At 47.9% G+C, this 15,400-nt stretch overlaps 1 long non-coding RNA gene across 2 annotated transcripts in view; it reads right to left on the minus strand.

The window, feature by feature from the left end:
- Positions 1-407: 407 nt before the first annotated feature.
- LOC128327830 (uncharacterized) overlaps positions 408-15,400 on the minus strand; it is a 56,668-nt gene continuing 41,675 nt past the window's right edge. For both annotated transcript variants that reach the window (XR_008308814.1, XR_008308813.1), the window contains exons 2-3: positions 13,384-13,517; positions 408-774 (exon numbers count right to left, since the gene is read on the minus strand). This is a non-coding gene — a long non-coding RNA (uncharacterized LOC128327830). The remainder of the gene's footprint in view (positions 775-13,383; positions 13,518-15,400) is intronic.

A 15,400-nucleotide genomic window follows, 5' to 3' on the forward strand; every position in this document is an offset into this window, starting at 1 on the left:
CACCTGTACATACAGTTTTCTCTGCAGCAGGAAGTGCACAGGGTTTCATTTTCCCACCAGAGTCAAAACTGGAGTTTTTTGAGTGCTCTAGGCAATCATTTGAATAGCCTCTCAAGGCTGTCCGCAATGTTGAAACACTCAAAAAATCTTGAGAACTTTGGGGATAACCAGCAGCTGCAATCTTTGCTGCCACCCAGGTAGGTATTCACACCAATGCAAATTGGGGCATTTAAATCCTGGATCCCTTTTATGCAATTAATTACCATTTTCTGCTATATAAAGGCAGAATTCTACTTGCCAAGAGCTTTCAAACATGCTGAGTCTAGCACTGAGCACTGGATGTTCTTCTATATAAAGAAGTTAATTCCTTTCCTTCGTAGAAATAATATCAAGCTCACACTGTGCAATCATTTTCATATAATCAGAGTTTGCACTTTTTAATTTTGCTGTTTGCTTTACCTTTTTGTGACTAAGCAAAAGTTATATTCCAATCATAGCTCTTTTCTCAATAATACAGTGGTATTGAGGAATATGAAAGAAGAAATGGAGAAGGCATTTTGATCTTGCCTAAGTGAATACAGAGAAATTACAATGGAACTATCAGTTATCAAATTACCTTTAAAACATGCAGCTCCACAACTTGGGATGACTCACTTGGAGTACAGTTAGAACAGAAAATTAAGTCTTCAAATACTAAGGGTGTATACCTCTACTGAAAAATTTGCCAGTCCAACTTGCTTCAAAGCTGAATTCCTGTGTTGACTCATGAAGAATCTGTAATAAAAAAATATTACCAAGCTTCATGAATGTGATTCTAGCAGACAGGAAGGCCTGTAATTGTAATAGGATCACATGCTGAAGGATTATATTGTGTGGTGATCCTCAGTGACATAAAGTAACGTAAGTGGATTTACAGCTAGTCCTGAGAAGCATAGCCGGATTCCTATAGGCCTCGATATTAATTCCCATAATACTTCAAGCATGGCATCTGTCTGCCTTCCAGTAGATATTCAGTCTGATATAGCTAGTTAATTGTTTTGTACATATTTTAGTGTTTTTGCTGGGTATGTGTGAATGTGTGTGTAGCCTTTACACATGATTCTCCATCAGGAAGGAACTTTTCAATTAGCAACAAACATGCACACTATTGGAAAGGATATGTACAAAGGACAAACCTGTGCCAAGCAGAAGAGGTTTTGTGTGCGTGTGTTTTAAACAGGTTTTTGGCCTTACATTCTGACTAGCTGAACTAAAGCATTCACAAGTTCCCCAGAATCTTGAATACAGAAACTTGTCATTATTTATTTATTCAATTTTTATACCGCCCTTCCGAAATGACTCAGGCCATATATATATATATATCTCTCCATATAGCCAAAGATGCTCAAAATTCATAGAAACATAAGGCCCAAGTACACTTATCTGTACCATGTATTTGAAGGGTCTGTATCCCGGCTCACTTTTAAAACAAACACAGGTACAGTCATTCACACAAACATGTGTATGAGTGTACAGACCTCTATACACTCATACAGCATAATGTCTGAATCGGGCTAGTGACACATAGAATTTTAGAGTTGGAAGGGACTCTGGAGGTCTTCTAGTGCAGGAGGTCTTCTAGAGGTCTTCTGGAGGTCTTCTAGTGCCTGGCAATTCCTGCACAATGCAGGAATTGCCAGGCAGAGACAGACTTGTAATACAGCAGACGGGTTCAAAGAAGCCATCATGCCTTGCACTGGGGAGCTACAGAGGTCCTGGAGGAGCCGCTGAGCTCCCTCAACCAGGACTTCCGCATGGCCAACCTTGGTGGCTGGTCCAGCTTTGTACCTCCTACTTCCTTCAGCTTGGCTCCTGGCTGATGAAAGGAGGGTGAGCACCCAGCCCATCACTGCCACCCGATGCCTCCTTCAGAGGCTGGCCAGACTCTGACATCCTCTTTCCATCAGCCAGGAGGCTGGCTGATGGAAAGATGGAGCTGTGTGAATGTGTGAGACTACATGTGAGCACTCTAAGATATCCCTCTTAGGGGATGGAGCTACTCTGAGAACAGCATCTACATTCAAAGTTCCCTCCCTGGCATTTCCAAGATAGGGCTGAGAGAGATTCCTGCCTGCAACCTTGGAGAAGCCACTGCCGGTCTGTGTAGATAATACTGAGGTAGATGGACCAAGGTCTGACTCAGTATATGGCAGCTCCCTATGTTCCTATGTGCATTGCCACTGGGTGAGGTGCAACAAGGAGAGGGGAGGCTGCCCATGTAGTGAACCTGGACACACACTATCCCTTCACTATGCTGCTGTGGCCAACCACCTTTGTTTGGAAACCTCATATCTGCTCCTCTCAGCCAAAGCAAAGTGATTAGGAATGAACAGGAAAAGAGTTTAAAACAAATGCATTATATATTACTTTAAAACGGAAATTGGTTTATTTAGATGGAATCCAAACAGCATGGCATGTACAAGAAAGGACGTTCAAAATCTAGCTAACCAAGAGGCTATTCCCACGATCGCCCAAAAGTGAGCTAAGGGAGCCTAGCCTTATCTGCAATGTGAGCTTCAATGGGAGCTGTGTGGCAGCTAGCCTCATTAAATCCCCCTCCCCTTAAATGAGGTTAATAGAGCGATTGTTCCATTAACCTTGGGGTTTTTTTGATCGTGTGTCTCGTGTGTTGTCTTTTTATGCATGCTGTGGTGACACACGAGTAAACCCCCAACCGAGAGCACCCTCCTGGGCTCAGGGGTCTCTCCAGGATGCCCCGCACACTCACGAGGGCATCCTGGAACTTCCTGAGGCCACACAGCCCCCAATCCCTGCAGCCCCCGCCGGCTCCGTGACAGAGCCAGCAGCTGTGTGGACGGCTGATCTGGCCATCCAGCTATGAGTGGCTGCTCATCTGCAGGGAAAGCGGGCTCAGCCCACTCTCCCCTCAGAACCCCATTAGGTGCTTCACACATGTCGTGTGTAGGAGTGTGCCTGAACCGGTCTGGGGCCATGCAAGAGGCCTCCGGAACGGTTCGGACTTCGGCCGGACTGGTGGTCCGGCAGTGGGGGGAGTGTGGCTTTAAGGGCAGGGGGGTATTACTTACCCCTCCTGCCACTCTTCCCCCTACGGGGCTCGACTGTGCTGCAAAGTTTTTGGGGTGGCAGAGTTCCTCCCTGCCGCCCCTGCCCCCATCGTTGTCTGCATCCTCTCTGTAACAAGTAGAAGTTGGAGCTACGCATGCGCCCGTCGTGGCACACGCATGACGTATGCAGCGCGCGGGGTGATGGGCACATGCGTCACTACAACTTCTACTTGTTACAGAGAGGATGCAGACAGCGATGGGGGCAGGGGCGGCAGGGAGGAACTCTGCCGCCCCAAAAACTTTGCAGCAAAGTCAAGCACCGGAGGGGGAAGAGCAGTGGGAGGGGTAAGTACTACCCCCACCCTTAAAGCCACACTCCCCCCAGTGCTGGACCACACCTCCGTGGTTCCGTGCACATCCCTAATCATGTGAAGCACCTCAGTGGCTGACATACAGCAGAGGGTAATGCAGGTATATTTCTTTATCTCTATGTAAACTGCTTTGGGAACATTTGTTGAAAAGTGGTATATAAATGTTGTATTCGTATTCTGTGTTTCTTAAGGATTCTTCCATGTTTCTTCCGTGTTTCTTCCATGATTCCCAATCGGAGAAGTGTGCTACAATGTAGACACAATTCTTAGGAGCCACAGAGGCTCTAAGATTTGCAGGCAGCATTGGCTTCCCACACTCATGGAGCCAGTGTGCATACCCCATTCTTCCATTGGTGGGGCAGTGCACAGCATCTAAGCCAGTTGGGGCAAACATTCAGAGGCAATTCTATTATAGATTCCCTGCCACCAACACCACCACAAAAAAACCCTTTGCATTTTTCTCAAAAGCAATACTCTTTCTGGACTTTGTGTTTACAATAAGCCTGTAACACAGGTTAGGGTGAAAATGACTTGACAAAGGCCTTTGAATGACCTTCCTTGTAGGGTGAGTATTTAAACATGAATCTCCTGCATCAAAAGTCAACACAGTGGGCCTATTCTGAAGTAGTCACTAACCACGGGTTCAGTGAACCCCTGGTTCCCTTCCCTGTCCCTCAACGCAGTCCCAGATTAGCCGGAGCTGTGCTCGCCAAGCCTGGAAGAGGGCAGAAACTCGAAGTGTGGGCTTTCCAGGACCCAGGAAGGAAAGCTGTGCTAGCCAATCAACTTCAAGCAATGGGAGAAGCTTCCTCCCTTAACTCCAGTTTGAGTGAATTGCCCATCTAGACAACATGCTCCAGCCTCCACCATCCGGTCCCTCAGTTTGGTAAGTTACCTTACTTACAACCAAGGGTTCATCTGGAGGCTGCGGGTGGGAATCGGCGCCACAGTTGGGTCCCAGAACCACACTCTGACTATTTGGATGTCATGGGGGTCAGCCTGAGGTGAATTTGCCTCAGGTTTCACACGACATCCCAATGAGGCTAGCCTGTTGCATCACATTGGCTCCCAATGATATAGTTTGTTGGTCAATAGTATGTATCTGCAAGAAAAATTCTACTCCTCTTAAAAATTCTAGTTTTCCTTGAGGGAAAAAGAAAATTTCCTTTTATATGAGGAAGCAGCAGTTGTAAATTATTATTCATCAATTTCTAAAATGGCTGACTTGTCCCTTCTAACTCAGTGGTTGCCTCTCTGGAGTTGCAACACATTCCTTGGGGATTGTGCCATATTCAAAGCCTCTCACACACACCCCTTTCAGAAGAGATTTATTTCATAATGAAGCTGGATTTTGATGGGCCAAGTTTCAACCTGCTTTAATTCACCTAGAGGTTGCACAAATGTCTAATTAAGTAGAAACTTTACAGTTGGTCAGTTTGAATTCATCCAATTTATTCCCTCCAGCTTCAGCTCCACTCTTCATTTGGTTTTGCTTGAGGCAGAATGTACACAGATATTTGCCAAGTGGCTGAATTTGGATGTGGAAGAGGAAAAAATTCAAAAAAATTATTTTCAGCAGGCAAAGGCTTATTGTAAGTAGGACATACCACTTACAACGCATTGATAAATTTCTAGATAAAGTCAATTCTCTTCTACATTCCAGGAAGATTCAGCAGAAAAGCATAATTAGTGGTTGTTTATGCAATGGATTAATAAACTTATTTGTGCCCTGCATCTGGGAATGCACTACGCCCTGACAGTATTGGGGCAGAGGTTAATAAACATATGATTAGGCTGTCTTTTAGAAATGCTGACACTTCATTTTGGAAAGGCTAACCATCTGAGTCATCCAGTGATGCCCCTTTAAAGCAACTGTTTAAGAAAATCACGAAACAATCCTGGTCCTTCAGGACTTTAAAATTTAGACTATTCGTTTTCTTGAAGTGTTATTGGTAATGAACTGGGATTGAAATCTGGTACTAGATTTGATAAACTGTTGTTAAGGCTGGCTTAAATCCAGCCAAAGCAACTTCATTCTCCAAAGTACTTGGTATACAATCCTTTGTAATTAAAATCCATTTGGCTCCAGGAACCAGCTTTGCATTTGGTGTTTAGATGCCAAAGGTATTTGATGTAGTTAGTGAGGCTAATTAGTTAAGTACTGGCTAGATCTAGTTCAGCAGGTCCTTTTAAAAAGGCTGTTTATGGTGAGCTCTTCTGATTTTGGGGGGTGGAATATTTTAAAATATTCTATCATGGTTTCAAAATGTGATTATTTTCTAATATGAGAAACACTGGAACTTTTAGTGAATTATAATAGATAGCAATCTGTGAATATGTTAGTCTTCAGATAAGTGCCACTGAAGGAAAGATATATTTTTTAAAAAATTAAGTAAAGCTAACTTGGTTGAAAAAACATGATAATCTCTGAGCCCTTTCTCACAATCAGTGACAAAGGGAAAGATGACTAGTGGGGAGAAAGCCTTAAAACGTAGGGATGTGCGAAATGTTTCGGGTACAGATCAATCTGTACCCAAAACTGCCCATTTTGGGTGATTCGCTCCCGACATGAATGACCCTCTTGACCCCCACCCCCGAAATGTTTTGGAGCCAAAACGAATCACCCCCGTTTCGGCTCAGAATTATTTGTAGTTTCAGCCCTCCATTTTGTAGCTGATAAAGTGCTTCTTCTTCCTCCTCCATTTTGAGCTCTGACGTGTCCTTGAATATCCTGCCTTTCCCTCCATTGACTTCAATGCAAAAGGTCCGATCTGACATGCTTCCCGCCTTTCAGTTTCCATTGACTTCAATGCAAAAGGTCTGATCTGCAGAGGAATGGCCATATTTGGTGTGCAGGGGCCAAATTAACCCCACATTGGGCAGGGGGAGGTAGAGGAAGGGCCAAGGGTGGGGGCAATTTTCGGAGGGCTTTGCAGGAGTGTATTTAAAGGGCCAGCAGTAGCAATTTTCTTCCTTTCTGCTGCCTCGTGTGGGAGAAGAGAGAGCTCTTTTGCCTGATTGCTCAGCCTTGCTGCCCCTATCATCCATCATTGCCTCCATTTTGCTCAGCAAGCATTGCTGGCCGCTATTGTTCAGCATTTATGCCATTGCTCTGCCTTGCCGGTTGCCTGCTTTTCCTGCATTAATTTAAGGCTTTTTTTTCTTTTTTTTTTTTGAGAAAAAGAGAAGAAGAGGAGGGGGGTTTTTTACATCTGCCTTGCTGCCAGGCCAGCCTGCTGCCTGTGCCAGCCATTCTCTCCTGCATTTTTTTTTTGTCTTTTTAATTGAGAAAGAGAGAATATTGGCAGAAAAGAAAAGTTTTTTTCTGCTTTTTAAAGAAAAGTTTTTTTTCTGATTTTTTAAAACTTCTTCCTGCTGTGGAGAGAATCATCACTACTGCCTGCCTGCCTGAAGCAGCTTCCACTCCAGCCCCAGCGTTCCATCCTGTGACCAGCCACCAGCCCAGTGGCAACCAATTTTCCAGAGAGGTTGCCCCATCTGAAGAGTGTGACCAGACCCTCAGAGGTAGACTACAGAGACCCAGGATCTGGAGAAGCTTTCAACTGAGTGAGAGTTACCCAGCCATTTATATTGTAACACATGCACACACACCTCTCTAGTCAATCTTGAATTGTGTATTTGGGGTTTATTTTTCCCCCTGTTTGGAGGGAGATTAAGGTTTCGGGGTTTAACTGATTTCTGAAAATTTTGTGATATTTAGATTAGGTTTTAAATAGGGGTTCTTCAGTATGTAGCTTTAGAGTTTAGATAGGCTGGATCCCCGTTAGCTATGTAGTAGGTAGTTCAACATTAGACTAGTAGCATAGCCTAGTAGTGGTTTAAATAGGTATTTCCCCCCCACTCTCAAATAATATTTTTCTTTAAAGAGGAAAGGAGCCTGTTCCAGTGCTACTAGCATTAATAAAGAACTAGCTGAACCCACACAGAGCATCTGTGCGGTAGTACACTGAGCCTGTGGCATCCTCCCTCTCCTCCCACAACCGACTCTGCCCCCCCACTTGCTCTTGCTTGTGCTCTCTGCCCCCACAACCCTCTCGCTCGTGCTCTCTGCCCCCACAACCCTCTCGCTCACGCTCTCTGCCCCCCACAATTCAGCCCTAATTCTTGGCCCGCCGGTGGCCACTTTCCTTCAGCCCACTGGCGGCTGCTCTGCTTTCCACAATTAAGTCCTCCTCCTTGGCCTGCCGACACCCGCTCTCCCTTTGGCCCGCCGGAAGCCACTCCCCCTCAGCCTGGCAGCTGGCCTGGCAGCAGCCACTTCTCCTTGCGCAACCAGATGATCTGGAAACAGCCGCCTCCTCAACCCAGGCCCGCCACCATCTCCTCCCGCCTCCTCTTTCTGGAGGCCAGTGGGGCTTCTCCCCTGCTCCCCACCAGGCCGTTTCCCCCACCGCCACCACACCTCCTCCTAAGCCCAACAGCAGCCTCCTCTGGGGAAGCGGGGCTTTGCCTGCCACCCAGTTCCCTCCACCCCTCCCTGCCTGCCAGCCAGGCACCCGTTTTTGGGCAGCCGTGCTGCCGCCACGTCACCTCCTAAGCCCACTGTCTGTCCTGGCGCTGATCAGCAGCTCCGCCCCCACCTTTTCATTGGTCATGGCTGCAGTGGGGGAGGGGCTTGCCAAACATCCCCACACATCCACACATCCCCATGCAGTTCTCTCCTCAGTTGGCCATAAGAAAATTAAATATATAGATTAATTCAGCTAGGCTGTCTCAGCACTCCTCCTGTCCTGAATCCTGCACACTTTTGTTTTGTTTCTTTTTTAAAAATATTATAAGCATGGTGAGTGCATGGTCATCCCCTCTCCTGCCCACCCAGTTATTTCTCTGCCCATAATTTGTGAACTGAAACATACATTTCTTGATTTGTGTGTGTAGGTAGGCCCAGCACACTTTATATTGAGTGTTGAAAAAATTCTGGTAGCTTCCTTGCCATCCTTGGGCATGACCACCAACTCCACACCACTCTAGGCCACCCCTTTCCCCCCGACGTGAAGTGATACACCCTCCATTATACCTTATGGGGAAAAACCTTAAAGACGCGTAAACTTCAACAATTCACCAAAAATCAGCCCTTTGCCCAATCCTCCTGCAATTTTTTTACCAGACAGCTGCCACTGCTCTAAAACAGAGGTTGCCCTTCTTAGCCAACCTAAGGCCAGGTCTCTTCCCTTAGTGGCACCGCCCAGAAGCCACCAAGTATTATGCAGGGTGTCTCCCGACAGAGTAGCGCATACAAGGTCTAAATTCCCTGAGCCGCCAAGTCTCTAGAGAACAGCCCTGCCCATCCAATAGCCAAATGCTTACCTGAAGGTGCTCACCGCAATTCAGCTGGTTCTTCCACTGCACTGTTCCTGCCACAGCGGGGGTTAGCCTCGCTTAACTCCCTGCACTGCCCACCAGCCACGCAGTGAAGCAGCCAATCCCCACCTCAGATCTTCCAAAAAAAATCTGTGTGCCCACCGGCGATAACTGAACCCCATCACCCCTATACAACTTGGCAGATGTAAAAACAATGTCCAGATGTTCTAAGCCCCCGCCCCCGCCCAGGGATTCCACCAACAGGGTAAGAGCAACATTAACTTTCCTACATGCAACATCAATCCTTCCTGGTCTCACCACCCCCCTCCAAGCCCTGCACTGCAGCAGCTCGGACCAAATCACAACTAAGTCCGGGAACCACCATTGGACCAATTATATGTCCTCCCGGGCCCTGTGAATAAGGGACAGTCCTGACTGAATAACCAAATCATTCTCCCTGAGGTGAAGCAACAATATGTCAGGAGGAGGGTTAACCTCCAAATATTCCTGGAACAGGGGTAAAAATTGAGTAAATACCATACCCCTATGGCCAATCCTTCCCAGTCCTAGCTGTGTTCCAGGCTCTCACCCACACGCTTCCTTGTGGGACCAGAACACAATGGAGTACCCCAGAATGAGGACTCACCCAGCTTCACCGCTCCTGCAAGGAGAAAACAATACAAGTAACAGTTTCCAAAAAACTTAACTCACATAGCACTTGTAAATGCCTGAACACCATCTGCCATTCTGCTGAATGGCAGCGTGGAAAAACCTAAATGAGAAGCCGCAGATGCTGCACCAATGCAAAAGGAATGCAATGACAAATGCACAGTAGAGACCCCAGCTGCTCGCGGACCACAGCCCCAAACTGAAATTGAGAAAGGGGCCTGCCATCATTGTGTATGAAGAGGTAACCATCCCTTGACCTTCGCAGAGCCACATAGGATTCAAGAGCCCCCACAGCGCACAGCATTGGGTCATCTGTACAACATAGTACAACAGTATGCCCCTCTGATCCAACTTAGAAAAACGCAACAGCAACTGCACACAACCAGACTGTAAAAAAAGGTCCCTAAACTGTATAACCCTACCTGAGTGACCCCCCTCCCCTTAGGAAAACGTTCTCTAGCCCTGAATGCTTAAAAACAAAACATAGCAAAACAAAAACAAAAAACCACCACAAGTGTCTCTGCTTGAAAGTGCACTGTCTCATAAGGAGATAAATAAATACTACTGAACAGCTCAGTCGCATCCTACACTGCCTCGGGGGAAAGGGGCATGTGCTCATCCGTTCTAACCAGTGTCTCCCTAGACCATCCCTCCAACATACGCCTGATCCTGAAGTCCCCTGTGAAATCCTGTATCCCCTGCGTCTTGGCAATGAATGTGATAGCTGCCATATGGCCGGATAAGGTCCCTGAAATCAAGCCACGTGCTCTCAAATGGGCTAAATATTGCATTAGGTGCACTGGAGGTGAAGGCCACACGTGGCCAAGTCCTACCTGTGCCCTAAAATCCTGGAAGGCCCTGAATTTCCTATCGTAGGCTGCCCATGTGGTTGGAGTGGATGATGAAATCGCTCTGTGCGCTTCTACATACCAAGGCTCCACAGCCACTGGGGCATCCTGTCTGGGTGCTGTGCTGCTCCAGGTGCCAGCTGGTGAAAATGGTGCACCTGAATATGAGATAGCATCCATCAGGCCATTCTGAACACTCAGGATGTGGTGCGCAATGAAAAGCACGTTGTTCTTAAGACAAGCTAGCACAAAAGCTCCGACTAAGCACATAATCCTGGGGGACATGGACATTTGCCTATTAATCACATGCACAATAGCCTGATTGTAGCACCAGAAATTTACCTTCGAGTTTTTAAACCGGTCAGCCCATATGTGTACTGCTACCACTATTAGGAAAAACTCTAAAAACGTCAAATCCCTAGTGACACATGTGACCACCCACTGCTTGGGCCACCTAGCTGCACACAAATGCCCCATGAAAAACATCCTGAAGTCAAGACGCCCAACAGCATCGGACTGCACCTGCAGGTCAGCTTCCAACAGCAATGTATCTCTCCAAAAAGTCACCCCATTATAAGAGTCAAGGAAGGCCGCCCACAGCTGCATATTTGCCCTCATAGGAGCAGTGACATAAATGCGAAAATATGGCTCTTTGACTAACATTGTTGGATCAGTGAGGCACCACAAAAACGCACGACCAGGCGCAACCACCCAACATGCAAAATTAAGGTGGCCCACAAGGCTTTGCTGCTGTCTCAGGGTAACCTTTTGAACCTGTGAGCATTTGGCCAAAAGGGCCCTCAAAACAGCCAACTTGCCCCCTGGGAGCCTAGAACACCCTGCCTGAGTATCCAGTTCAGTGCCAAGAAAGCTGGTGTGCCAAGCTGGTGTGCCAAGCTGGTGTGCCAAGCTGGTGTGCCAGGCTGGTGACTGGTCCCTCATTCTTCCCATGGGCAAGGGGAATCCCCAACTCCAAACATAACCCTACAAAGGAATCCAAAAGGTGTGCACATTGATTGGTACCAGACCACCCAGCAAAAATAAAATCATCTAGCTAATAAGCGGATGAACTAAGCCCCACCCTGCGCTGAACCGCCCACTCCAGCATAGAGCTGAATGCCTCAAACGCAGAACAAGACACTGGGGCTATTCTTACAATCACAAAAATCGGGCTAGGAAAATCCTAGCCTGATTTTTGTGATCGTAAGAACCACCGGGCTCGTAGCCGAGCCCGGTGGTTCTGGAGCGGCTAACCCACTCCTGCAGCCCTCCCCTTAGCCTGGGTTTGCGGAGCGAGCGCTCCGAAAACCCGGGCTATCTGCTTGTGTGTAGCCGTGGCGTGGCTCTGCGCCACGGCTACTTGTGAGTAGACCCCCAGCCGGGAGGCTTAAAAGCAGCCTCCAGTCTCAGGGGTCTCCCCAGTATGCCCTGCGCACTCACGCAGGGCATACTGGGGCTTCCAGGGGCAGTGCGGCCCCCGAGCTCCCCAGCCCCTGCCGGCTCCATCTTGGAGCTGGCCATTGTATGGGCGGCTGATCCGTCTGCCCAGGACTCCCTGCCCATTTGTGAGCGGGGAGAGCGGGCTTAGCCTGCTCTTCCAGCTCAGTGCCCTAAACCGGTTCTCACTGATCGTGAGACCCGGTCCACTGAACAGCCCATAGGCAGGGCCTGGTCAATGTAAAAACGGTCTTGAAAAGAAAAACCGAGGAGATCAACGTCTGCAGGGTGCTCTGGGAGGAGGTGGAATGCTGATTCTATATCACATTTGGCCAATAAGGCACCCCTACCACAAGAGCGGATCATGTGCACTGCCTCATCAAATTAAGTATATCGTTCTGAGCAAAGCTCAGGTGGTATTCCATCATTCACAGAAGCTCCCCGAGGAAAAGATGTATTAATCTGAACTCCCAGGGGGCCTTCTTGGGGACCACCCCCAAGGGTGATATCCACAGCGTGGGAAGGGGCAAATCAGCAAAACAGGGCCAAGGACCCTGCCCAGCACTACCACCTTTTGGATTTTCCTAGTGACCACATCTTCCATGCCCTGAACTGATCTCAAATTCTGGGCTGACCTATTCTCCCTGGGCGAAGTGCATGAAATCTGAAAACCAAAATGAAAACCACGCAACAGATATGTAGCCTTGTCACACAGTGGATTACCACACAACAAATGGGCCAGCGCTGGGATCCTAATTCGGCTGGGTGCCTTTTCCACTACCACCATGCGGAGGCGCTCCTTCCCCTCTTCTGCTGCCCTGTTGCTGTTCCTTGAACCCCCCTAAACCCTTTGGTACGAGGACAGTAGTTACCCAAGTGTTGGCCCCCACAAAACCCACATTCATGACATAATCTACAGGGTGAGCATGAGCATTTCCCGTTGTACTCCCAGCAGAGGAGTGGGCTTTGATCCCCCTGAGCAGTACCTTGAGATATTGAAGGAGCTGCAGCATCCTTTGTGATTATATGGCCACTATCAGAGCGATCACCCAGCATGGGTCTAGATGGCGTCATAATCTGCAGCCAAAGCTCTGGATCCTGCCTTTCCCATGTAATAGTAGTGTTCAGCGCTACTCACATACAAAATGTGCGATCATACTGCTCCCAGGCATTACCAACGAAGTCCATATGATGATGTATAATGTCAAAATATTTTACCTTTCACCAGCTGCACCTGAAAAACCATCCCTATATAAATTGTGAAAGCAGACAGCCAATTTGACCATTTATGTTCAATGGGCTTCCACTTAGACTTCTCTAGCTCCCTCTTTTGCTCCCCCTCTTTAACCACTGGTTCAGGTTCCCTGAATAGGTGGAACACATCCACAAATTCACCCCTTCAGATCCTCTCCTTCACGGAAGGTAAGAGATGGTCCCCCCAAGGAAGAGATGTTTCACCAGGTGAGTAATTCTCCTGCACAGGCTCTGGCATGGCCAAAGCCACAGCCACAGGCCAACCAGAGTAACCCCCAGGATTAGCCCCTTGCCACACCTGGGTACAAGCACCAAAGAGTGAAAGCTGGCCAAGCAACCCAGGATACCACCCATACGGGCTGGGAGGAAAACCATAATGGTGACCCTCCCCAAGGCCAAAAACCTGTGCAGGCTCACCTAAACCATGATCCACTGATGGCCCACTGTTGGCTCCAGCAGCATCTGGTCTTGGCGTGGCCTTGTCACTCCCAGGAGTCAGGTCCACTGGAGCAGGTGTTGGTTCTTCCGTTCCAGATTCTAGTGCAGCCAGCCTATGAGATAGAGACTGTATCAGCCTGGGTCTCTTCTTGCCCCTGGTTGCCTTCTTGGGTCTGGTGGGAATGCCTGATGCCCCCCCCCCATCTTTCCCCCTGGATGGAGCACGCTTCTCTTTTTCCAAGGCTTCCAACCGGCTAATCAGAGCCTTAATGCTCATCATATCAGGCTCCTCATCAGACAATGAGTATGATGGAGGAGCAGGACTCCTGGGTGGGTGAAAGGGTCTACCCCCAGTCTTCCCCTTTGCCTTCTTAGGAGCCATCCTTTATTACAGGTGCTCTCCTTTGCTCAGCAAACACACCCCACACAAAAATGCCCACCCCAGGACTCAGAAGCCTTTTGTTAACAGCCGTAGGCCACCAAAATGCCCTTAGCAGAGCAGCCCTGGCAGAAAAGCCAGCAATCGAGCTAATGATGTAGCACTGGCACCCGGGGCCCAACTACGACCTCCCCCCAGGCCCTCAAACCACAGGGAGTCGCAGCTCCCAAAGCTCTCTCACTGCTCCCAGGCCTTTGCCCACTGCCCAGCCAGCAACAGGGAATTCAGCTGCCAGCTGCCGCCACAACCACTCACCCCTTCTCAATGCAGCTAAAGGCTGCTACCCCCATCCCGGTTCATCCAACGAGCTCGGATCCTAGTCGCCCAGCAACTGACTCCCTTGCCTGCTGAAGACAGACTGAGGGAGAGGGACACAAATGGCTGAAGCGTGCGGCAAATTCCACCCCCTTTGTGCAAAGGAGCCAATCAGCTCTGTTAAGGTCTCGTGCCTTTTTGAGGGGGGGTGGGGCAAAAGGGCCATGCCACTCAGTTGAGCAGTGGGTGGCCTGATTCCAGTGCATTGACACATGAAGGGATGCATGAAAACTATCTAGCAAGTGTTATGAGTTTTGTTGAAACTCATACTTTTCTTTTTAAATTGATCTTCTCATCAAGAATTGCCAAATTTGCTTCAAAAATCTATTTAGCCATTTGGTGGCAACTCTAACCCACTAACCCCTTTCAGGACATGAGAAAGTTACTGTGCCCAAGCACATTTTGAATGTGGCAGATTGGTATCATTGCTGGCTGGGGGCAGGGGTCTATGGTAGATGGAGCTTGTGTACTGTTAGAACTGTGCACTTAGGTCCTGAGCGGCATCCCTCCCTCCAACTCTAGTAAAGTACGATCTTTAGTAGGTCATAGTTTGGGATACATGTTAGGAATCTTCTGGCCCTCAGCTCAATTGGCTTGTAATATTGGGAGTCTTTTTTGCATTCTCCATACTATTATCTCTAATTCTCCCTGCTCACAACTTGTAGGTTCAGTATGGGACTGAGAAAATCTAGGTCATTATGGTGCTTCAAGGCAGATGTTTGTTGTGAGGAATGTTAGTCACATTCTAGAAGTTTTATGACTCCGGGACTCTGGCAGGAGCTTTTCTATTTGGAGGGAAATTGGCATCCTTAAAGGCTTTATAGCTTGGAAGAGGGGGCAATGCTTCCTGCAGATACCTTGACCTTATTGGGTCAGCTTGGAAAAGCAGTGATAATCTTCAAGGCTTTGGTGCTGCACTGAGCCAGGTTTTAAGTGTTTATCAGGATGTAGTGTAGGGATTCACATCTGGGGACTCAGTTATTGTTAGCCCAGCTCTGAAGCATTGGGGAGGAGGGGACAGCTCTTGCCCCCTTGTATAATTGACTGTTTGTGGCCTGTTTATTCCAGTTCTATTACTTGTTTCTTCATTGATGTGTGTAAAAATAGGTGTTTGCTCTTGCCTTACCATGAATATAATTCATTCCCCATGCATCAGGAGACCTGCTATAACTGCTAATAATTGCTGTGTTTGAAAATAATACAGGAAATAATGGTTGATAAGATCCACAGCCAACTGCCTCC

The sequence above is a fragment of the Hemicordylus capensis genome, chromosome 5 (genome assembly GCF_027244095.1).
Source record: "Hemicordylus capensis ecotype Gifberg chromosome 5, rHemCap1.1.pri, whole genome shotgun sequence".
Taxonomy (NCBI): domain Eukaryota; kingdom Metazoa; phylum Chordata; class Lepidosauria; order Squamata; family Cordylidae; genus Hemicordylus; species Hemicordylus capensis.